Genomic DNA, 11253 nt, shown 5'->3' with positions numbered 1-11253 from the left:
AGAAGGCCAAAACTTCCCTCAAAAGGGTAAAAAATGCACTATTCCAGGAGGATGCATTCCCACCAAAAAAAACTTGCATCCCCTATGGTGGGACATTTCCAAGACTTGGGGACTTTGGGGGAAACGTCCCTCCACAACACCACCACATTTGCCACCTCCATTGGGGACACTACGAGGTTGCTTGCTATATGGCACATGCCATTACATACTAGTTGCAACCTTAACTTTGTGAAAACTAGTTTCCCTTTCATGGGGTACTCACAGAGATGTTATCTTGCAGATTTTGCCTCAATTTGTATATCAGTGCCACCCCCTCACCACCTCTCTGCTGCTGTCCCCTCACCGTCCCCACATTTAGGCCCTTGGTCCCCCAACCCCGTGTCCCCCATCAGGAAACTTCTTGGAACTATGGAAAAATGTTGCTGTCTTCACATGAAAAGCACACCAAGGCTCTGTGTCTCAATGCTTGAAGAAAATACTTTGGTTGCTTAAAGAAAAGGTTTGTGGGGGTTTTCTTAAAGTTTTGTATCCAAGAGCACTAGAAACCATTAGGGCCTATAGACGGACTCATGATGCTCAAGGGGTTTTATGATCCTGCAATCAAGCAAAATAACCTAGACTTCCAAGGAAAAATCAGGCCTATTCATGAAGAATCGATCCCCATATTTCAATCCCATTGAAGACTCCCTAGCATGTTGCCCCATGTTGATTAGGCTAACTCTTCACCCTAGTGAAGTTTGGCAAGAATCTAAGCTAAGAAAATAGGCAGGGCAATCCAAAGTTGAAGCGCCCAGGAACAATGAATCATGTTAGGATTAACAGCCCTTTCCTCATGGTATAGTGCTACAGATGGGAGATTTTGAATAGGCACAACAATGAGATTTTCAAAATATTCCATTCACTGAGATGTACTCAAAATAGTAGCAAACGAGAAGAATATGAAAATACACCACCTACATAAATAGATGTTGATGAAATTTCAAAGGAATAAAGCAAATTTAGGGCTCAAATTTGATGACCATATAGCTGTATTTAGGATTTTTTGCTGTAAAATATAGCCAAAATTTAAGAAACATTGTATCAAATGAAAGTGGAGACTTCAGACAAACTGTCAAAATTTTCTGTAAGATTATTCTGATACATAGTTTTGTGAAATATCTTAAATCATCTCGAAGTGAACTAAAAAATAAACTCCCCTGTATTATTTACAAAAAAATTCAAACTTCACTGTGCTTCATTCTATGCTTGGAACTAAAGCAGAAATTGCAATAAAAGATAAATTAGGTCAGAAATTTGTTTTACTAAGGCCAACAGGAAAGCCGATGACAAACCTATATCTCTTATCCCATGTTTCTTTATTTCTATCTAAAATTATGGATCAATGTCATCCATTGAAATGTTTCTCATCAGTCTGCTGCTTCCATCATATATATTTATTTCTTGTCCATTACTCCCAGCAAAATCCGAATAGAAATTAGAACTGCTCCACTGCGCCCTAAGTAAACCAAATTTCTGCATAAAACTCAACATATGAATATAAACTCATGGGAATGGTAGTCTCTGCCAATAGCATCTGATGGGGGTAAGATTCAATTCAACAACCACTCCATTTTGGGATTCATGCTCCAACCAGTAAATTCTTCCCCTGTACTAAACTCCTTCCTGAAGCCCAAATATAACCTGAATCTTACAATCTTATTTCTATTCCATTTCAGGAATTAGATGATGAATTATAGACATCAATCACCTCTGGTTCCTCGCCCATTCCAAAAATGAATTGGCTGGTGGAAGATTCAAACACTTTTCCTATAAATTCCTATCTGTTCCTTTCATCGCAGATAGGAAAACTGTAACCAGTCGGCAAACAGAACATGGTGTTGCATGCGAATTCAATGTACTAAGAATACTCGCTTGATTTAACGAGTGGAATTTTGTACTTTATGAGACCTAAAATTAGCGAATTAAAATAGAAAAGCTGAGCTGTATGAAAAATGTTTGGATATATTTTTTGCACGGCAGCATATGACGACATCATCATTCAACGCATTTTCTCCCGGGGGGCCGGGAAGCTCTATTTTTTGCGCTTACTTACGGAGGGGCCTTGCTAAAAAAAATCCAGGTTGCTTTAAAAAAAAAAAAATCTGGTTGCTTAAAAAGTATGAGTTGTTATTTTTAGGAGGAGATTCTAATTAATTTTTGTAGAAATTGGTTTTTTTTTCTCCATGGGACCTCCTGATTTTAAAAATAGATCTTAAAGCTCTTTCATGTTACCCTAGCCTAAATCTCTAGTTTTTGATTCATTGCGATATTTAGGAGAGATCAACTAGGCAGCAACCTAAATTTGAATCTCCCAAAATCTTACATGGTAGTTTAAAATTACTTTCATTTATCCATAGTAGTTTATTTGTAAATCTTCTAATTATAATTAAAGTTGGTTCACATCATTAGATATGATGTCACATTAGTATTTTTTTTTTGAGGTATCTAAAAAAGTCTAAATTTTTTTAGGTCCATATTTGTGCACTAAGTCATGGTTTGTTGGTGCAATGATATGGTATCACATGATTTGTTGTTTTTAAATAAAATACATTCCATCTAATAAACTTATGATCAAGACAACTTTAAAGTCACAACTATTAGTATTATATTATTAAATTTTAAAAATATTAGATATTAAATCAACAAATGTTATTACAAGTTGGAGCATGGTCAATAACTCAATCCTTTCAGGTATAGTTATGTTCAGTTGATGTATAGTCGCTTTATTTGTTGGAACTTGGTTTTTATAGCTGGTTTAACTGTAATTAATGTTGAATTTCCCCCTTGATCTCCCATTATTTTCTTTGTTCCTTTCAAGAATAGTTATGTTCACTTGATGTATAGTTGCTTTATTTGTTGGAACTTGGTTTTTATAGCTGGTTTAAGTGTAATTAATGCTGAATTTCCCCTCGATCTCCCATTATTTTCTTTGTTATCAACTTTGTTCAATAAAAAAATTATAGGATTTGTTTGTTTGTTATTTATTTATTTATTATTATTATTTTTTGTTTTTTTTCGATTAAGAAGGGGATGACCCTCACTATTGAATGTATTATTTTTCTTTGTGTTGATTAAAAGGATGATTACCTCACTATTGAATGTTTTGTTTTTTCTTTCTTGCTAATTGAATAGAGCACAATGCCACTAGGTATTGAATGTTATATTTTTCTTCATGGGCTTCATGCAAGGATTAAATGTGGTGGAGGACCTTTTTGTTCTACAATTATTTTTTTGATTTGGTTAATCTTTGAAAATATTATAAAAATAAATTGTAATTGTAGAATTTAAATGTTTGTCATTTTTTTATTTAGTTTTATTCTTATTTTGAGTTAAGTGTCTTATACATTGATGTATTGATAAACGATTTAATTTTAGCCAAAGCCAAGTACCTTGTCTTATGTTATTTATCTTTTACACACATTACCTTAAACCTACCCTTTACTTTGTTCCTAGGATTACACGTTTTGATACATTTGCTCTATTTGTAAATTTATTATATCCATCTATGAATATTCTTTCACGTACCTTTGATCCATGCACTTTTTGTTCTTGGGTCAAGTTTGTGGTTGTAGGGTTGACCCTAAAACCTCAAACTCAACCCTTTCAAATTCAAAATTCAAAATTCAAATTTAGCTTATTTTTATCAAAAATATTTTCCCTCTAAGAGTTGACTCAACAAAAATTCTTATGATATATTGTTGTCTTTGTATTTAAAGAAATTTAATGCATTCATTTTAATCATTGGTTTATTCTCTTCATCTCCATATCATTTGCATTAAAATAGTTTAATTGTTGCAGTAAAAGGAATCTAAATTCATGAGATTAGTTTAGGAGCATATACATGGTTGAAGAGTCTTGTTTTTTCTCTTTGTTTTTTATATTTTTTAATTAAATTTTATGCCGTACACAGTTTTGTAGGTTGACTTAGGAGAACACATCTTCGTGTGATTCGCCACTTGCATTTCCAACTAAAGTAAATAGTAACTTTTCAGATTGTGGATATGATGAGATCCACACATATAATAGGGGAAATGATACCATATTGAAGATAGATAACACAAATCACAAGAGATGTTTGTGGGCTAACATGCCATAATTTGCAATATATGCAAAAATAAATAAATCCTAAAGGAAGATTAAACATTGTTCAATGATTCTTATAGAAGAAGCCACTCCACTTTATATCTCCAATAAATCACATACATTTAACATACTCTTCACGAATTATTACAAATGATGTTCACGACCTTTACGTGGACCTCCTAATAACATTATGGAGGAGTAAACCACTAAATACAATGTAGGCCTACTCATAACCTAATATAGTTACTTACACTTGAGATATCCACATGACTCAAAATAACTAATTGAAGGGATGTGTGCCAGATGTTGACATCTCCCCAACTGAATATGTTATAGTCGTAAACCTAGGTACATAACAAGTTATCTCTCTTTGACATGTCTCATCCTCAAAACATGGGAAGAATCCACATAATAATAACATTGCAAACCATTACAAACATAATGTCATATCATATCATCCAACCATCCATGCCATCTTTGTGGTATACATAAATCCATGTCGACATAACTAACTTGAGAATGTATACCACATGTTAGAAAATTCATCCATCTATATACATTATAATATGATATCCTTAGACACATGACATTGACCTCTATTGATAGTTGTCATTATGAAATTGAGTGAAGGGGATGGCCTTGATTAGGTAGATGGTAGGACCCTAAAATTTGTTAGTAAGGTTATTGATAAATATTCCAAGCTTCTCAAAGATGCACACTTATTAGGGAATAATAAAACAAATGTAATTTAGTGCAAACTTATAGAGTCTTGATAAACAAATGAAATAAATGATGCAACTTGAAATGATGGAATGGTTTCACTTAGTATCTGACAAGATATGGTCCTAAATTGATAGGGTATGTTGGTAACAACATGTAGAAATGCCCTAGAAGATCTTAGCTCTTGATCTAAAGGGAAGGTGCCAAGACAATTATCAAAACTTTTTATTATTAAATATTGGAAAATGGAGACACAATGCACTAAAAGAACCAATTTATTGGATAGATGTCTAAATTTTGATCATGTGGATTTTGGATACAAATATTAGCTTGTGATAAAAAACTAGATCTCAAAAATATTTGTGTTAGATCTCAAATCAAGAAGTGACAACAAGTGGGCAACCTACACCTTATTCAACAACCAATAAGACATCTTAGACCTCCTATGGTGGCCTTGGCCTTGTTTGTTAGTCACTTGCAATTTCTAGGGGAGATTCTTCATCATTTTCCTCTTGCAGATTGTTCTAGAAGTGTTCAAAATTCTCGATAAATGACTTCTAAGTTGATAGTGTGAGTGAAAACCTTGCAAAAAAATGTTAAAGGGGGAGTTTTCCCCAATTAATTTAGTTGCAATATTCAAGGTTAATTCACATCAACATACAAATGGTAAGTAAAGTGATGCATTGATATATGTAATGGAATATTTCATAATCAAAGCATAATCAAGTAAAAGATATGTACAATGATGACAATATATAGCAGACAAAAAGTGAACCAAGAGGTGTGGGAGAAAAGTTTGGTTAGTAAGATGGAGACATCAAGAAAAATGGCTTATGTGAATTAAAAATAGATTGAATGGAAGGGAGATGAATCTAAAACACAATGACAAGGGTTTGATGGAAGAATGATAAACAATAGTCAAGGGTGACAAACAAAGATCTATACACATACAAAAGCAAAACAAAGGGTGATGGAAAATGCAAGAATAAGGAAAATGGCAAGGTGGCGGCTTACTAAAAATGGAGAAGGATTATGTAAGGTCTAAACGTTAGAAGGTGGAAGTGAGTTTATTGAGGCTCTAAAGGAAATATAGAGGGAAAGGGAGGGATACTCAAAGTATGCCTTGGGAATGGAGGAGGAAAGGGTACAAGATGGTAAAATGGACTCAAATAGAAAGAGAAATGGATGATGATAGTAAAATGGATGGAGGGAATAGATAGGGAGAAGAATTACAATAATATTAGAGAATTATATGAATTTCTTGAATAGAAATCATCAATGAAAATTGCTTACCTATAAAAAACCCTAGAAATCAACACCTAGTAATGAAGATTTTTTTGTACCATTATCTAGAGCCATAATAAAAATTATTCCAAAGGTTGGGCACAAAATTTATTTTAACTTGTAATATTTTAGAAACTCAATAGAAGTGTCATTTATATGTAAATAAAGCTAAATAATACGAGTTTTCAAAAATTAACTTTTTCTATATAAAATAAAGCAAAGAATACTGGATTTTAAGATCTTGCTAAGGGAACTTAAGTATAAAAATGTAGTAGGTGGGAAGACCTATCAATTAATGAGTGCATTTTAGTTTGTGGTGGGAGTATAAGTATTCAAGGTCAATCTACTATGTGTTTAATCATGGGTACCCTAGAATGATAAACAATCTCATTTCTAAAGACGATCTTAATCTCAAAGGGATACATCTTATGGTGCATGGTCACATTCAATGTAAACTAAAATTTAGGAAAGGATAAAGTGGGAATTTTGACATAGGATAGGGCTAGGCTTAATACTTAATGGTTTTACAGGGGGAAAAGGGGGATTAATTTGTAAAGTTTCCAATCAAATATCTATGTAAATGCTCAAACTTGAAATATCCTTGATATAAAATATATTATAAAAATTCTACAATAATCTTCATACAAATTTAATTACAAACATTGAAACTTATAATGTTGATTTTACAAAAACTATGGTGTAAAGTTAATCATCCTTGTACATATGAAAAAAAACTTCACCAATTCGTTGGAGCTGATTGATATTAATGAAAGGTACAAAAAAATGTTGGATTAAATTAGAACTTATAGAATTATATTTTAAAATATAATTTTGTATGTTGAAGCTCCCTTCGTAAACCCACAACTACAAATATTAAAATATATGCTAGAAATCCCATTAAGAAACCAATCTTGGTTTTTCTTCTTTGATCTCCAAGAACCCAAGTAGTTTCTGATGCTCTACAAAATGGAAGGATTGTTAAAAAAACCTATGGTTAGGCAACACACATGGAAAACACAAGAAACAAAGAGAGTTAGTGTTAATCAACCAAAGACTATTCTAAGCAGGCATACCAAGAGAGACACTAAAAACATAATAGAGCATTTGACAATAAAAGAAAATACAACAAGGCATCTCCAAATGCCTTCCACCATGCTTGTAGCTCCTCCTCCCTTGTTCCTCTCCTCTCCAAGTTCCAAATGAGTGTAGCTCTCAGCAACTTTTTGCACTATGGATGCCTTATGGAGGTTCAAGATTGAAAAATGATCAACTATGCTATGCAAGTGTAAAACAAAAGCTAAAATGAGAGATTATCTAATTAGCTAGTGTTAATTTTAAGCCAAAAGAGTGAATGTAAATGATTATACTAAAATGCTCTCTCTAAAAATGACTATAATTTAAATGCATACAAGTTTTCAGGATTTGGATATTGAAGAAATGAGCTCTATTTATAGGTAAAATGGAGCAATGGATGGTTGAGATTGAGTAATCTCAACAAGGGTCAGGATTGAATGGTTTATGATCCATGTGAGGACTTTCAACCCAATCATAGGATGACAAGTGTCAACGTGAGATGGGTTGAGAGGAGAGGGAAGATGCATTAAACGCTTGACATGACTTGAGAGTTAACTTGGGAGGTAGGGTTAATGTTGAGTTGAGTGAATAAATTCATTGTTCAAGGAATAATACTTTTATCCAATGGATAAACTCTTGTGCAAGAGTTAGTGAGGATAACCATGGTCAAAGCAATAAATGCTTGAGGAGACACATGGGTTACATTAGGGTTGAGTTAGGGGTCAAAGTCCCTAACCATGGGTGCAAGTGGATCTAACCATAAATGGTTATGTAAGAGCCATTAATGGTCATGTAAGAGCCATTAGTGGTTTGGAAGACTTTAGAGGTTAGTTTGTTGAACACATAAAGCATTAAATGTTTTTCAAAGACTTTGAAGTCTTTGAGAAGTGACTTCAAGTTGCTTAGGAATGTGACAATAATTAGGGGATGGATTAGGCTAATTAGGAAGGGGTTAGAAGAATCTAGAAGAGGTTTAGGATTGCAAGTGGGTTTGGTGGGTGAGGGAAAATGAGATTTTTATTAAAATAAAATTCATTTATTTCAACAAATAGGTGCAACTTGCATTTTTAGGAGAATGCAAGTGGGAGGGATTTAATGATTTAAATAAATATTTTATTTAATTTATTTAAAAGAGGAAAGGGGGTTAGATAAAATAAATAGAATTTATTTATTTAATTGATTGTGAATTTAGTTTAATGAATTAATTAAAATAAATTGAATAATTTATTTAATTAATAGGAGAATGTTTGAAGATGAATTAATTAAATGTTAATTTAATTAATTGTTGGCTAGTGGGTTTTTAATCAAATAAATATCAAATATTCATTTAATTAAACTGGACAGATTTATGTGACTATAGTTTCAACTTCAAACCTTCATAGTTAATTGCAAGTGTTCAAGCTATGAATAAAAATGATAAATTGACATAGTGAGATTGCCCAAATTATATAGAAATTATGGGCACAAATACCAATAAACCACTTGTTGGTTAACATATTTGTCTCCTTCTTGAAATTTTAACTATTCTCTTCTCAAAGCAAAATATGACTCCGTTTTACCCTTTAGAAAGAAACAAATATACCAACAATTGGAAGAATTAATGAAAATTCAACCTCTGCATTAGAGGGTAGCTCCTCGTATGATTTACAATGAATCTATTATACAGTTGATATGCTAACACTTTTAACCAAAAAGCATTGAAAGGCTTCAACATTTATCCATCAACACAAGTAAATGCCTTCAAAACTGCACACATAGGAAATTTCTGAAAAGAATATTCAAAGGAGAGTTCATAGACTCTGATTCATAACATTCTTGCTGGATAAATTCAAAGCAAAATAAGGACTCAGCGAAGAATAATGGCTCGATCGATACTCTCTCATTCTTCACAAAGCAAGGGGGATCAAGCAAATCAATACAATGTGAGTCGCCCGACAACCAATAATAAACATGAATTAAAAAGGATTACAAAGTTAACTGATCATCAAATTATATTGTGCCCATAATCAACTTAAGAAAGATTGCAAATCTAAGAATGCACAGATTCAAAGATAACACAACATTTCATTAATAACCAGTCATTGTATCATCCAAACAATTCATATCAAAATTTTATTTACTGCTCCCAAAATCATAGTTTTTGGAACCATTACAAAGACAAGCTCTTCCGCTTAAATAGCCACCAGGCCATAGTTTTTACATGATCAAATAACATTTACTTTCACCCAGGTGAAAGAAACCATTTAAAGCAACATAAAAGAAAACTAAACTAACAGTCACTAAAAGGCTGGCATTTCATTTTCAGATCAGCTGGGCTTCCACCGTGGTAGAGGAGGTTATGGGCTTGTCTTGCTTTGCCGCAGAACCCTGTCATTCAAGGTGCACTGCCGAGAAGTTTAAGATGACTTGGAAATAGGGCAGACCGATGTGCATGATCCTCTTCTTCCACACTTCTTTGTCCATATTTACGTGTGTAACTTTTGCCTTGCGAACCTCTAAATGGTCTGAACAGGCAAAGATCATTGATTCAATCCTTTCCACTTTTGAAAAGTCATCAGTGGTCAAGGATTTTGTCGTTTGAATGAACTGGATCCTTTCTTGAAAGACCTTAGTCATGTCTGCAGCTTCTTCGATTACCTTGGCGCCTTCCTTCATGAGTTGAATATCAATACACTTGAGGTCCTTCTGCATCGTGTCAATCAAGTTAGTCAGTCCTTTGAGCAGCTTGGTGGATTCTTCATGGCCTTGCTTGATGATAGAATTGCGCCATTCCACATTTTTCTTTGACACGTACAACACATTGTCATCCAAGTTTCCACCGGTTTCTCAGCTAGGAATTTCATCACTCCATACTTCTGAACATCGTTCATCTGCGCGAGGACTGCTACCCACTTAATCCTTTCTTTTTCCCAGGCGGCTGTTTCCAGTTCAATCTCTTTACTCACGGTTTCAACATCCTTATAAACTTTAACCAGGTTACAAATATAATCCGACCCTTGTTGTATTATCAGGCCCAACCATTTATTAAACATCTCCGTCACTACCTTGTTCCTTTGAACTTGATCTAGCATCTTCTGGTTTGCTGGTGATTTAGGGTCAAATGATACTAGTATCTGTGATAATGGTTGGGGGTATGGGTCATGGATAACATTGATGTACTGAGCCATCTGTGTGACAACTTGCTTCAGCTCTCTCTTATCCTTTTCATCTTTCCAAGTCCTTGAAATTATCCTCTTCGTGGAGGATTCCAGATGTTTAACATCCACAACCCTTGAAGCAACCCCTAAATCTATCTTCTCCACAGTGAAATCCTCCTCTGTAGCCTTGTCTGTGTCTCTTCCAGGAATGGGTTTGGCAACTTCAGCTGTCCTGTGACCTGTTGTGTCATCCACATCAAGCATTGCTTGTGTTTTGAGCTTTTTGGGCTTTGATGTCTTTCCCAAGCATCTGATAACCATATCCTCTATCGGAATTGTGACCGACACCACACTCCTCTTTTCCCCAATGACGGCTTCCAGCCATCTTAGTGCATTGCAGGTTCCTTAGGTGGCAGAGTGGTCTGTGCATCTGGGGAAGTAACAATTACTAAGGTATTCATGGGATCCTTTTGAATTTCCACTTCTTCATTTGTGTCCATTCTTTGCATCCCAAGCTCGCCTTGATCCTGTGAATCCATTGTTTGTTCAAGCTCTTCACTAGGGTCCAAGTCTACAATGACCTGTTTCAGGACAGGTGCCTTACCCCTCTTTTTGCTTCTGGACCGAGTTACTCGGGTAGCTGTGAGACTGGGTGGTGACCTCTTTGGCCTTCTTGGTTGAATTTTTTCTACAATGGGATTTGAGACACTTGCAACATCAACAATTTCATTAGTGATAGAAACAGGAAATTGAACCACAATGTGTGAATCAATTCTTGATTCGTGTGAGGACATGTGGGGTCCGTCCTTGAACTTCTGATTCCTCAACCATCTCTCTGTTCTCCTGACAATATTGAAGGTTCTTGTTTGGATACTGTCATCTTCCTTTTTGTTCCAGTTAATTTCTAGAATCGATT

Source organism: Cryptomeria japonica, chromosome 7 (genome assembly GCF_030272615.1).
Source record: "Cryptomeria japonica chromosome 7, Sugi_1.0, whole genome shotgun sequence".
Classification (NCBI taxonomy): domain Eukaryota; kingdom Viridiplantae; phylum Streptophyta; class Pinopsida; order Cupressales; family Cupressaceae; genus Cryptomeria; species Cryptomeria japonica.
Note: the sequence above shows the minus strand (reverse complement) of the source record.